Source organism: Paroedura picta, chromosome 4, assembly GCF_049243985.1.
Source record: "Paroedura picta isolate Pp20150507F chromosome 4, Ppicta_v3.0, whole genome shotgun sequence".
Classification (NCBI taxonomy): domain Eukaryota; kingdom Metazoa; phylum Chordata; class Lepidosauria; order Squamata; family Gekkonidae; genus Paroedura; species Paroedura picta.
This window is the reverse complement of record NC_135372.1, coordinates 46,983,156-46,997,085: the sequence shown is the minus strand read 5'-3', so window position 1 is coordinate 46,997,085 and position 13,930 is coordinate 46,983,156. Positions and strand designations below refer to the sequence as shown.

Sequence of the window (13,930 nt, the reverse complement as noted above, 5' to 3'; positions counted from 1 at the left end):
AGCCATGAATGGCTAATAAGTAATCAGCCTGTACTTGAAGCTGTAATTTTTTTGTCCCAGTGCATATCACTTTACAAGAGCCTCTTGTGGCACAGAGTGGTAAGGCAGCAGACATGCAGTCTGAAAGCTCTGCCCATGAGGCTGGGAGTTCGATTCCAGCAGCCGGCTCAAGGTTGACTCAGCCTTCCATCCTTCCGAGGTCGGTAAAATGAGTACCCAGCTTGCTGCTGGGGGATAAACAGTAATGACTGGGGAAGGCACTGGCAAGGTCACCCCGTATTGAGTCTGCCATGAAAACGCTAGAGGGCGTCACCCCAAGGGTCAGACATGACCCAGTGCTTGCACAGGGGATACCTTTACCTTTACATCACTTTACATTTACCAACACTGAACATCATCTGTCACACAGTTGCCCAGTAGACCAATTTGTAGCGATCTTCCTGGAGTTCATCAGAGTCATCCTTGGCTTTTACCATCCTGAATAATGTTGTGTCATTTTCAAACTTGTTCACTACACTGCTCAGCCCTAGTTCTGGATCATTTATGATCAAATCCCACAAGAATTGATGCCAATATCAATTCTTGTGGGACTCTACTGCTTACCACTCTCCATTGTGAGAACTGTCTATTTATTCCTACTCCTCGCTATCTGTCATTTGACTACATACACTCTCTTGCAGTTGGGTTGTTACTTCAGAGCAGAGTTACACTAATCTTCAACATGATTTAAAGGAATACATTAATGATAAGCAACTGAAAGTTTCATGAAACAGAATTCAGCCCCTGGAGCTGATCCATTAAGGCTTCTGAGTGAAGCTTGTCACAGAGGTCAGTAGAAGATGAAGCTCACTAATTCTCAAAGCAAAACCCATACAGAATAACAATAAGAATAAATCCATACAAAAAATTAGACTCACCAAAGATGATTAATACCAACATTTCTAAAACAGAACAAATATTGCCTTTCAGGGAATCAAGGCATAGCCAGACTTGCAGGATTCAGGAATATTAGCCTCACTAGAGACCTCTTAGACCTTTTGACCCATAAGCAAAAAGGGGATTATTCAAAACCGACCCACTTATCAACTGGGATGAATTCATGGAAGGCATCCAAAGGCTACACGTTGGACAGGCAGCCTGCATACTGCTGTGAGTTACCAAAAGGCGACACATATTAGCCATTGCCCAAGCAAAGAAACAAATTTTTTGGGAAGCATTTATAACTAGTACTGGTCAAAGAACTCCACAGTCTTCTATATCTTCAAAAGCTCATCACCAAAGTCCTGGCTTCTGGTTCAATAACTGGCTGATCCTGACATAAAGCTGTACTACATTTATGGCTGTAATTCAGCTCTGACTTGAAAAGACAATTTGAGAAAAAACATCATTTTCTCAAAATAAGTTTCTTTTCCTGGAGCTTGAGAGATAATTAGGGTACCTTCCATAAACACAATTGGGTTATGTTTTATTGTGTCATATAAAATTAACTTGATTATGATACCCTGGAAATGTGTTTAAGACCTTTTCCCCACATACATTTTCTGCAATTATCTAGCTGACCCTAGAGTTACCAGAAAACTCAATTTCCTTTGGAAATGAGACTATTGCAAGGAAATCTAGCTCTTCCTTGAAGAGATTGCTCACCATTTCATTTTTATCCACACAACTGCATTAGTTTCTCATGACCGTACTATACAACTCTTAGCCAATCTGTAGTACCAGGTTAATTAAACTATGAGTTATTAATATGAGGAGAAGAGACAAGAAACAAACAAATTATTAAGGATAAACAAAAGTTTCTCAGGCAAATTTCTCATCAAGCCACAGATCTGAACTTTGGATTTACTCTGGATTTCATCTGCTTTATTAAACATCACATCCAATCGGGAAACGAACTGACTGATACTCCACGTCTCATCCCATTGAAATAAACATTATATTTGCACAAAGACATCAGCAAACGATATTCCATTACAGTGGTGAACAAAATATCACACTTTGATGCAAGCAGAAGTGACATCTCACAAATTTGGGAGCCAGCCAATTAGGAGGCTTCAGAGAAAAAGAGAAAGACAGCTGTGAGCAAAGTAAAGAGAATAGAAATGAAGTCCCCCACATCAAAATGCAGGTAGTCATTACGGAAACCAAACACTTTTAAAGTTAGGTTTCAGAATGCATCATCTTCAGCACAATGACGATATTACAAGGCTGCTGAGAGGTATACAGATCATTCAATACAAGAGAGACCATCTAACAAAGGACAAAGATGCTTCTGAACTTGCAGAAGCATTGGAAAAACGATACAAATGATCATCTGCCTTCTTTTTGTCGAAAAATATCTACTCTGAATTATCTTACCTCCTTATCTTAGCCTAGATAAAGGAAGATATTGCTTCTAAAATCTGTAAGAACTACAGCTGGAAACAAAATGATTAAGTTTTTAATATTGCCAACACCATTTTTTTTCTGGGTGCAACCATGTATTTCTGGGTGCAACGAGCTTTGTCCCTAGTATGCAATATAAAAGCAATAAATCAGTAAGGGGAGAAAAAACCCTGAAAGAGCATATTTACTGATGTTCTGAATTGCTTAAGGATATAAGATTCTTAAAAAGAGGGGATATTTTTGACACTGTGAATGCAGTAAATGCAGTGATTGAATGGGATTTTTTAAAAAAAGTTTGAATTAGAAGCAATTTTTTTCCATTAGAAGAACCACTGAAATTTCACTTAAAATGTGAAGCAAATTCAGGGGTTCCTCCAGAGGAATAACAGCCAAGAAACGATAGAAAACTTAAGAGATTTTGAATGAGACTAGGGAAAGAGATCAGTAGTGTTTTCACAGCCATTGGGTTTATCATTGCATTTTTCCTACAGCAAAAATTCAAAGCAAATCTAGAGTTTCCTCCTCAGGCAAAACATCTGAGGAATTCGTAAGCAAGTCAGAAGACTTTTGACAAAAATTGCAAAATGTCCTGAGGGTGGAGATTTTTCACATTGTTCGGTTGTCATGAGATTTCACCTAAAGCAAAACTAAAAGTTAATTGGGAATTTCCTCTGCAGATGAGCATCCTGTGGGAAGAGTTCTTAGAGGACAGAACTCAGATATACCTCTCATGTGCAGAGAAAATGCTGAGGTGGATTGCACCACATCAGAATCTAGATCATTGAGGTTCACATCCTAGAATATAGAATTTTTAGGGAGAAAAATTACAGAAAACAAAGAGAAGGATTGGAAGCTTTCTCCTTACAGTGCTAGTTTTCAAGTTGTATGGGGAGGTCATTCTTATACACATTTTCAAAACTGGAATCCATTACATGCACTCTGATGTGATACACAACTTTCTACCACCTTAATTTTTGGCATGTGTAAAAAATGCTTTCTGGTAGGCATCATGCCACTCTAGAGTTCACAATGATTGCTAAAGAGGCATGCCATTTCTAAGTTTTCTCCAGGAGGGATGTAATGCAGTTGCAATAACAGGCCCTCCATGTCCCTGCCTCCCTCAGACTCCTGCCAGTGGCCAGTGGCAACTGTACCAGCCCAGACATAGGCTTTTCTACTGCTACAGACAAATTCTGCTATCCACCTTGACTTAAAACCTATGTTATTTATCAATCCTCTTGGAAAGAATTCATGCCCATCCTGCAGAGCTAGAATGCAGCACAATGTATACTTCCATTTTAGATATATTATTTTAGTTTGTTTGAGACCAGACGACCACCAAGAAGTATCTTTTGTGCTATGATACTAACATCTTGGACTGTCATATTGTCTGGTTGGCCAGGTTTTACCCAGAACTTGGGCATGCCACCCAGTGCCCATTTGGTTCATTAGATGGACCAGATTCCCAATTTTCATTTGTTTTTAAAAAGAAAATCTCTAAATCCTCTAGTTATGATAAAGATAGTATTCCTCCTAATTTATGCAGTGGAAAGATGTCCCTCTCCATTTCTTGTTCTGCTAGCCAACCAGAAGACCAACCTTATGTATTTTCAAAGACACACCATTTTTATCATTTAATGTCCTCAGCTCTATCTTCTAGATTGACAAAGTGATCTTTATAGTCTGAATTGGGAAAATAATTTTAGATGGTGTGCTAAAATGTCTAAAAACCCAAGTGGGTGGCAATGCCTAAGGGAGGTATGATGGCCCCTTCCACACCTCCCCACACTGAGGCAAATTTTCCCTCCAAATATTCTGTACCCACTCAGCCTGAGCCACCCAAGTAATGTGGTTTCTTTACTGAGACTAAGAAACCAGGCTGTCTCACCCTGTCACTGAAAGATAATTTAGCTTTTAATTCAGCCCCGGAACTTCAAGGGGCCCTCTTTACCAAAACTTGAGACATTGTAACTTGAGACATTGTTGAATTCAAACAAAATAAATTATTTAACACAGGGAAAGGTCAAATGAAATGAGGAGCTGAAAATTTTGAGATCAAAATCTCTTCTTGGGAAGCCTCTAGTTCTTAAATGCAGGCTATTGCAAGTTATAGAAGCTTGTTTTAATTCTTAATAGTGAGAGGCTTTTGTATCTGTGTTTTCCCAAACACTACAGTATTGTTCTATGAGTTTCCTTAAATATCATTGGTTTTCTGAAGGCTGGTACCCTGTGTCAGTATCGAATCTCCCTAACTTTGAACCACCAGCTTCCCTCTAACTCCTGATGTGTTTAAAGCAGTTTCCTTTCACACCAGACCAGGAAAACCCTGTTTAACTGGGATTTGTCTTCTCTCCCAAGAAAATGTATCCTCTTTCCTTTGACCTGACTGGGAATCTTAGTTCACCACCCAATCACCCCGCCAAATATTATTCCCAGTTCTGTGTAGAACTGCTTTCAGAAGCAAGACTCTTTAGTCAAAACCATTTGACTCTTTAGTCAAAAATATTCTCATAGTAGATATTCAACAGCTAAGGTACATAATAGTCTTCTCTCAATGGAGGTTTCTGTCAGAAATATGATCACTCTCCCCTGTCCCGTGCCTACCTGAGATCGTGGATGGCGTTGCTGGGTGGACAAAGGCTCCGGAAGCATGGCTGCCTAATCACGTAGCAGCTGCATGTCTGGGTACAGGCTCTAAGGGGCGGTCAGCAGCGGGGCAGCTTTAAAAAAGGGGACCCAGTGCTTGGGGAAGCTACCTGGCCCCTGCTTCTGGATCTCGCAACTCCCACCCTCCCTCCCTATTTATCTCACTGTTTTGTTGTATTGTCACAGTGAGCAGTTTGCTGGGGGCCAGGCTCCACATAGTCTTGGGAGCCTCTCTATGAATCTGTGCACATGTCTGAGCAGCAGGATCTGCCCAGACAGGGAGAAGGCTGCCGCACATGGCAGGGCGGCTAATAGGGACCCCAATAGAAGCTGACATCCGTGGGCTTCGTCCAAGCAGCACCTTCCTGGCGGTTTGGAAGGCCTGATGGACAGGATGAGCTGGACAGGCGTGTTGCTTGCACCCCAAGGCCAGGCCTGCTGGTAGGTTTCCCCCTCCCTCGTGGCTTTATTCATACCAAAAAATATACTTCATTGTCTGTGTTTCTTTGCATGTGGGGAAAATTGCTTCCCTTACCCAGCAATCCCAATTCCCTCAGCACACAGTTCCCTTAGGAATTCTCTCTCAGCTGTTGCTGACCAGTCAGTGCTGGAGACTCAAGCTGTGTTGCTGTGTGAAGGTTTAACTCTTCACATCCTGTTTCTTAGATACTTCAGCATTCTGAGGCTTGCTTTTAAAATGCTGTTGATCCCAGTAGGGTATGGAACTAGCCCAGTTTTTCCAGATTAGGCCTTATTTCCCATGGTGTTGAGTGCACTGCATACAGGAAGCCACAAAATCAGCATACAAAATTTAAAAGATTATATAAAACTTTTTTGTGGTCTTATTTGTCTGCGGACATTTTCATCTTCATGCTGGTGTCTGGCTTGATTAATTTTTAAAAATGAAAATGAACAGTGGTTTTGGGTATTTTTTTTTACTACAGCCTCATGTCCAATGCTTTCTGAGTAAAAGGAGTGAAAGTCTGAAGCGTACTGATCTGTAATCCCCGATTTGTGGTATAACACATGTTTGGAGAATCCATCTCCTTTATTACTAATTCACACATTGCCAGTCGGATATTTGCCTTGGAGTCTGTGGAGCCTGGAGAAAATCTGGCTTATCTAAAAGTCAAATAAAAATGACTGGCTTGTAATTACTTTCTGCAGAGCCCAGTTTTACATTTTTTTTCTGGTTTTGGTTAGAACCCCAATGAATGCTAACAAAATCACTGAGACTGACGCTAGCCTTTCTTGGCAGTAGATCTGCCTTTCCTTCTAGCTGATGTCTTGAAATCTGTCCATCACCAAATACTCTAAAGCAGTGGTCCCCAACCTTTATTAGGCTGGGGACCGGCAGGGCATCGGGCCGCGCCTGCGGGGACCGCGCCCGCGCGGGCCACGCCCACCCATCGGGCCGCACCTGCGAGCCACGCCCGCTGATCGGGCCGCACCCGAGGGCCGCACCCGCGGATCGGGCCACACCCACGGGCCGCGCCCGCGGATCGGGCCGCGCGGGCACGGCCTGCACGGGCGCGGCCCGGCCCTGATTCCCTCTCCCCACCCTCCCCGCAGTAAGAAGCTTCCCGGGCCGCAAGCGTGCGGCCTGGGAAGTTTTTTACTGCGGGGGGGGGCGGGGAGAGGGAGCCGCGGCCCGGCGCCATGGCCTTTGCGGCCCGGCGCCGGGCCGCGGCCCGCAGGTTGGGGACCACTGCTCTAAAGAACGCACATTACGCCTATTACTTAATGAACTTCCATTTACTTCCAGATCTTCAGGATATACTTTGACTGGTAAAGCTAATAAAAACGTATTCAGATTTCTTCAAAACTGGAAGGGGAGGGAAGCAGCAGCATAACCTGCTATTGACAAGGCATCTGGGCCCGCAATTCTTTTTTTGTAGCAATTTTGGAACCATTGTTCATTATACAATACAATAAAATATGAATTAATAGATATCTGGTTTATCACCTTCTCCTTCTCTTCAAATCCTAACATGTCACCTCATCCCCTTCTCTGCCAAAATTTAACATTATTGAATATTTAAAACATTTAATACAATATTATCATGTCATTATTTTTGTTATTAGTACTTGCTGCAATCTATATCATCGTCTATACAGCTCCATATTAATATCTTTAAACCGCCCGTGGCGCCACGGGCGCCACGGACTAAATAATTTGGTAAGGCGGGATGTGTCCATGATGAGGAAGGGTCCGGATTGGGCCCTTCCTCACGACAGACAATTGGAGGGACCAATCGGCAGGCGCAAAGCGCCTGCCGATTGGTCCCTCCGATTCCCAGGTCCAGGAACTGCGAGCCGCGCGCAGCGCGGCTCACAGTTCCTCCCGGCCTGACGTGGCGAGCCACCGACCCAGGGAGCCCCCGGCAGTCGCGCGAAGCGCGGCTGCCGGGGGTTCCCTGCCTGGCGGGCTGGCATGGCACCCAGGCTTTCTCTGTACAGACTTTCTCTGTACTTTCTCTATTTTGGCACCCAGGCTTTCTGACATGGAGCCAAGGGACCACAACCCCAAGGCTGCCCAAGAAAAACCACCAGCACCCCATCCCACCTGTCACCCAGTGTTTGTTTGATTTATGACTCAGTGCTCCCAGGAACTGGATCAGGGCATATAGTCAATCCCACAGTTAAAAGATACCCTCTAGAAACATTCCTTCCTGGCAATGGAAAATAATCCTCATCCCCACTGTTCAACAACCTCCCAGCCTCAGGGGAGACGTCCCTGCAGCCAGATGACACCACTAAGCTGGGGAGGGGCCTCTGATCTCACCTACCCTGGCCGCAGCCAAATGCCTGGTAGAAAAGCTCCATCTTGCAGGCCCTGCAGAACAGTGAAAGTTCTATCAGGGCCCCCAGCTCTTCCAGGAGCTTATTCTACCAGGTCAGGGCCAGGTCCAAAAAGGCTCTGGCCCTGGTCGAAACCCTGGTTGAGAAAGCCTGAACTAGAAGAATCTATAGTGCTCAACCCTAACCCATTGGAAACACCATGATGACAGGTTCAACACCTTGCTCCAGGCATAGAGCCATCCTAAGCAGCAGCAAGACAAGCAGGCCAGCTGTACAGCTACTCTCGGGCAGAGCTGGCTCCCAACAGTACAAAACAGGCTCAGAGGGAAAGATGATGAGTTGGTAGGAGTGGCTTCCAATAACCCATCAATGTCTGGAGACATCAAGATGGCTGACTTGACAGGTGGGATCAGAAACTGCATGGCAGTGGTGACTGAAGAAGTTTGCCTTCTATATAATGCCAGTTAACTGACTGTTTTGGATAATCAAGTTCTGGATAACAAAACTTTTACTGTAGTAAAAACTAATCTTATTGTAGTAAAAACTAAACTTAAAAATTCAGTGCAAATATAACAAAAGAGATGACCTTTAGAAGATCTTGTTTATTTAAAAACAAAATGGGGAAATACACAAAAATATTTCCCCAACAGTGATAAAAAAATAGTTGCCTAGTGGGTGCTATTTCTTTCATCTACTCAGTTCCAAGTTGTCCATCTTTCAACTATTAAGCTTAGGAACAGCTAATTAAGTTGCTACTGTGAAAATTGTAGTACACAAAACTCAATTTCTACATATGCGGAATTCTTTTGCTTCTTTTCCAAACTATGGTAATCTTTTTTTTAAGCTAATGGAAGAAATAACTTAAGCAAGCGTTGATATAACAAATGTCAAGGTTGAGCCAGAAAATAATTTCCTTTCAAGCTACTCTTCAGGTAAAGAATTTTCACAACAGTACTTATCAGCTGGAACTAACTCAAGCTAAGGACACATCAAAAGATGACCCTAGGATTGGTGGTAGATCCGAGTCTGTTTTTGTAATCTAGCAGCAATTTATTTTATTTTAATAGAGAAAGTCAACTGGAGCCTGTAATTTTCATATCTTCAAATGTCATAATGGTGTGTAAGAGGTTAAAAGCCAAGTGGAAAAATAAAATATTTCCTAGAAGGAACAAGAAATAGAAATGAAAATATTTTTATTTGGAACTACAATTTAGTGAAGAAACGTAATTTCGAACTTGCAAGCATTGTTATTGTCTTGATTTTCTTTCTTGCAACAGAACTGAACCCTCCCCCTTTTTTCCTTGCTTTAAATAAGAGCAATTCAGAAAACCTACCTTATATTCCAAATCCATGTTAATGTTTGCTAATAGAACCATATAATGGAATATTACCAATATGATCAGCCGAACTTAATAACTGTAGTCATCTTAAAAGAAGTCCATGATATGGATCAAACTGATACAACCCCCCAACCTCAGGAAAAAAACAGATTCAATTTGATTCCATAAAAATCAGGGTGTACAGTCTACACCTGGGACCACCAATAATACAAGCAATAAATTTCAATTTATTTGTTACCATCTTAGATCAGCATAAAATACAAAACCAACAATATAAGCAATTTACCCAGTCACAACAATATTAGAAAACTAGAAGTTAAGCCCGCTGTAGGCAAAATACAGCAGGCGCTAGCAGCCTGTCCCCCCACCCCCCTTCCGCCCAATTCCTTGACTTCAGGGTGGGCAAAGGAGCCGGGTCGCCGGGTCTTTGATGCAGCAGCTTGGCTCCATTGCCCGCCCTGAAGCCTCTCCCCCTGCCCCCCCCCACCCGATTCCCCAGCTTCAGGGCGGGCAAAGGAGCTGGGCCACCGCGTCTTTGAGGCAGCAGCCTGGCTCCTTTGGCCGCCCTGAAGCCTCTCTCCTCGCCCCCCTCTCACCCGGCCTCGGTTTGGGGAAAGGAGCAGGGCCGCTGCATCTCTGACCTCACCCAGCCTCACCCGGCCGTGTGCTCACCTCTAAGTCTGGTAACGTCTGGGCCGGGCCAAGGGGCCAATCCCGATTGACATTCAGACTGACATTCGGAGGGGCCGATAGGGAATCGCGAAGCCCCTTCCTAGATGAGTGGACTGATTATTTCCATTTCATTGTATCTGAGGAAGTGCACACACAAAAGTTTCTAACTTGAATAAAACTTCAAGTTAAAGGCACCACTGGACTCAAGCTGTATTCAAAACTGTCGTATAGCTTTTTGACCCAGTTATAAGAACTGATTCAGGAGGGGTGGGGAGAGAGAATGACAACAGCCTCAGAACACCTTTGGAACTGGCTGTTATTCTGGAGTTCAGATAGAATCCACAAAAGAAGTAAGAACAAAGTAACAGAACAGGTAATGTAACTGAGGGGATGTTGTCTAATCAACAAAGTTATATAGTTCTTATCACTGAAAAAGACTGTGCTGGCAGGGAAGCTAAACACTCCCCTATCCCAGTCTCCCACTAGCTGTGCCCTCTTTCTTTCAGCATTTTCCTCCCAGTTGAGCTTTGATGGTGCTGGTGGGGGGGGAATGTTGAAAACACTGGAGCATAGCTCAGTAAGGAAGAGGAAGGGGCAGAGTTTAGATCCCCATGCCTGCATGGTCTTCCCCCCCCCACGCACCCCTTCTCAATAAATGTCCCACAACCATTACCCGAAGATTCCTCCGAGGTAAAATACCTGCGTCTCACAGTAGGCAAAAGACCTGGACTGTGATTCTGCATACCACGCCCCACCATTACCAGTTTTCTGCATGTCTGTACAGAGATGACACCACATGCCTGCTTAAATGTAGTGCCTATTCTATGGCATTTTATTTTAAAAATGCATTAGTTGTGCCCATTTGGCCATGCTATCCATTTTCTCGGATTGCTGGAAGCTTCCTTTTTGTTTATTTTTGAAAGTGAGAACTGCAAATGCCAGTGACACCCAGAAGCTTTCTCCTACCTGTTTGAAACTCAGCAGGGAGGATTCTATGGAGAAGGAGGTACAATCCTTGACATTTTCATCCCAGTCGAATGAGGCCAAGTTGCCCTTGCAAATATGTCTCCTGTTGAAATTAATAGAAACAAACCCAGAATTGAACAGGTAAAAACAATAGCTTTAAAGAACCCAAAACAAAATCAAGGTTTTCTTAGGGAAAAAATGAAAAGAAAAAGTACAGGGGAAACATGCCCATCCCTACTAGGAAGCCACAACATTTCCCCACCTCACCCCGCGCAACTTGGAGTGAAAAGGAATCATCTGAGAACAATTCTTCCGTCATATTTCACTCATTTGTGAAAAGACAGGAAATGCAGTTGTCTAGTATAATTTTCCTTTTGAGTACTCCGACATGGTGGATGCATTGATATTCATACCAGTAGAAGACAGTGGAGGAAAAATGAGCAGCATAAATTTCTGCAGCTTCTAGTCTGGCACTTCTTGGGCATATTATTAATATTGAATGCCATCCATTCCATCTTCTAGACTGAGGAATAATTCATTTATTCGAGTGACAGCTGGGTTTCCCTGGTTCCAGCCCTTTACTGTTCCAGAAGTTTGGTCTATACTGCACACTAGTCTAACTAGGAAAATGTCTAAAGTTAATTTCAGGAGTGGAACAGTTTGCCCACGGTTTCAGTCCCGTTTAAATGTGTATGTGTTATGTATGCATTGCGCACATGCATAACACCACCTATGTGAATTGTCTTTCCTGCCATGTTTTACTAATGCATACATTAATACTCCTACACGTGGAGTGAGCATATATGCCCTCTGAACTTGTTATAACCACAGCCATTTAATATGTACAGCCATTGCACTGGGAGAAACACGGATACTTCTGACGAACAACAGCATGAGGGTTAAAACCCAAACTGGGGAGACAACACAATGTCCTAACTAAATGTGGCTAACAGTGCTGACCAAAGCACAGTCACACCCTTCTAAGCCCAGAAAATTCAACAGGCTTACAAGGGTGGAACTCAGGTTAGGATGGGCTCTTGAAACCTATTATATATGTAATCAGTGTTCAACACCAGTATATTTTAATCCTGGTTTTAATCCTGACATTTTAATCCTGATTTTAATCCTGGTTGTAAACCAGCCATTTTTACCAGGAAAGTTTAATCAAGGAGCTTTCCTTCAGTTTAAGCAGGAGGAAGGCTTCACATTTTTCTCAAATGAATGGCTGGACCTGCTCTAGTCCCTTGATCTTAGATACATGCTGGAGGAGAGGATACTGTTGGCTTATTTTTGTTTTTAAATAGATGTATTCCATTGTTTGTGTGGCCAAACCTATATTAGACATCCCATAAATATTCTCCTCCAAAGTAAAAATAAAATAAAATTACAACAACAAAATAAATACCAAGAGAGACTGACAGCAATAGGATCCACTAATTAAAAGTGACTTGCAGCTTTAAGAATGCATTGATTGAAAGGGGCAGTTTGGTTGAGAGTCTGTAAAACAAAATATTGTCCAAATGATTTTAAAATGTCTGGCAACAGCCAGGCAGATGAAGCGATGCCAGATTTTGTGCCTCTGTATGTGAACATGTCTCTTCATCCCCTCAAGAGAAGTTGACAAGTAACACAAATTCCGGGAAGAATAACACATTCGCCATTAAGAAATCATTGCTTTCAAAACAAACTTGTCACCAAGCACAGTCTTAGCACATCACTTGTCAGATAGATCAGTTAAGAGAATAACCCCTGGTGATGTCCCTGGGCAAAGAAAAAGGACAGACCCCCCCCCTCCCACTTTCTAATTCAACTATGCCTCCTCCCCCCCCCCTTTTTTTTTGAGACAGCATGTCTCAAACAGCTCAGCATGTCAAAGCAACCCTTCACTCAACTGTACACAAATTAATTGTTTAGAAGACTTGAAACTTGACAAAGAACCCCAAAGAAAAACAGGGGGAGGAATATGCTCACAATCGTCTCATTTGGAGGGAAACTGTGTAACTCCAATCACTCTGGTAACTACCCTGAAAACACGGGTGTGGGCCCAATCCATTCTTCCTGTTAAGCCTGATACTCCATGAAAACTTAAATAATATGTGAGGTAGAGATGTAAGAGGGGGCAAACGTTTCATTGCCCACCAGCACCTCAGGAACAGGTAGGAGGAATTCTGGGAGATGAATGAGTACCAGCTTTGCACAGGCCTGCTTAGGTCATCTCAAGTTAAGGGTGGAAATATCACAGTTCATTGAATCTAGATGGGAATGACGGGAATTTGCATCCACAGACTGACCGAGAATTGAGGGTCAAAGCGTTGTTTCCTTAGTGAAACAATGGGGAGACACAGACTCACCTGAGTCGCCTTTTATGTCACACCCCCGCTGCTGCCTCCCGGCTCCCCGGGGCTGCCGGAGCAACCAGGGTCAACAGCCCAGCCAGATCTGAGTGATGAGATGGACCCGGGGGAGGGATGTTCCCGGCAGCTGGCAGATAACAGTCCTCAACAGGAGGACACCTCAGACTCAGATTCAGAGGAAGTGGCTGTACATCTCAGACGAAGCCAAAGGGTGGGGCTGACGGAACGCCGACGGAGCCAGAGATTGCAGGCGAGCTGTCAGAAGCGATGGGGTTCAGCTGGACTCACACCGGGAGAGGAGGGCTGAGTCATCCTACAGGTGCAGCTCATTAGATGGGCTGCATTTAGGGAGGCAGAAACAGCTAGCCAGCGTGGAAGCAATTTATGCGACTACCCTCTGGACCGGCTCTGCTATCATGACCTGCTGCTTAATCTTTGACCCCCTGGCTTCGGACCTGACGACGGCTTTTGGTAAAGTGCTTTGGCTTGTTTAACTCTCGGATTTTCTGGACTCAGACCTTTGGACTGTTTGACTACTCTTTGCCTGGCTCTACGTTGTCCTTATTAACTCCTGGTGACTTGGACTGAACTTTATCTCCATCTGAGCTGGCCGCCAAAGCCTCACCGAGGCAGCTGCTACCAGGTGTGGTCAGCTGGGGCAGCATATTTTGGCTGGGAGAGGCGGGGGAGAATCAGCGACGCTGGTGCCCATGATGCGGAGTCTCGAGGGTGTGCTGCCATGGCAGCACGCACGGCGTGGAGGCG

At 43.9% G+C, this 13,930-nt stretch overlaps 1 long non-coding RNA gene across 2 annotated transcripts in view; it reads right to left on the bottom strand.

The window, feature by feature from the left end:
- Positions 1-13,930, bottom strand: part of LOC143836777 (uncharacterized) — a 690,947-nt gene that overhangs the window by 295,195 nt on the left and 381,822 nt on the right. For both annotated transcript variants that reach the window (XR_013230728.1, XR_013230729.1), the window contains exon 5: positions 10,812-10,914. This is a non-coding gene — a long non-coding RNA (uncharacterized LOC143836777). The remainder of the gene's footprint in view (positions 1-10,811; positions 10,915-13,930) is intronic.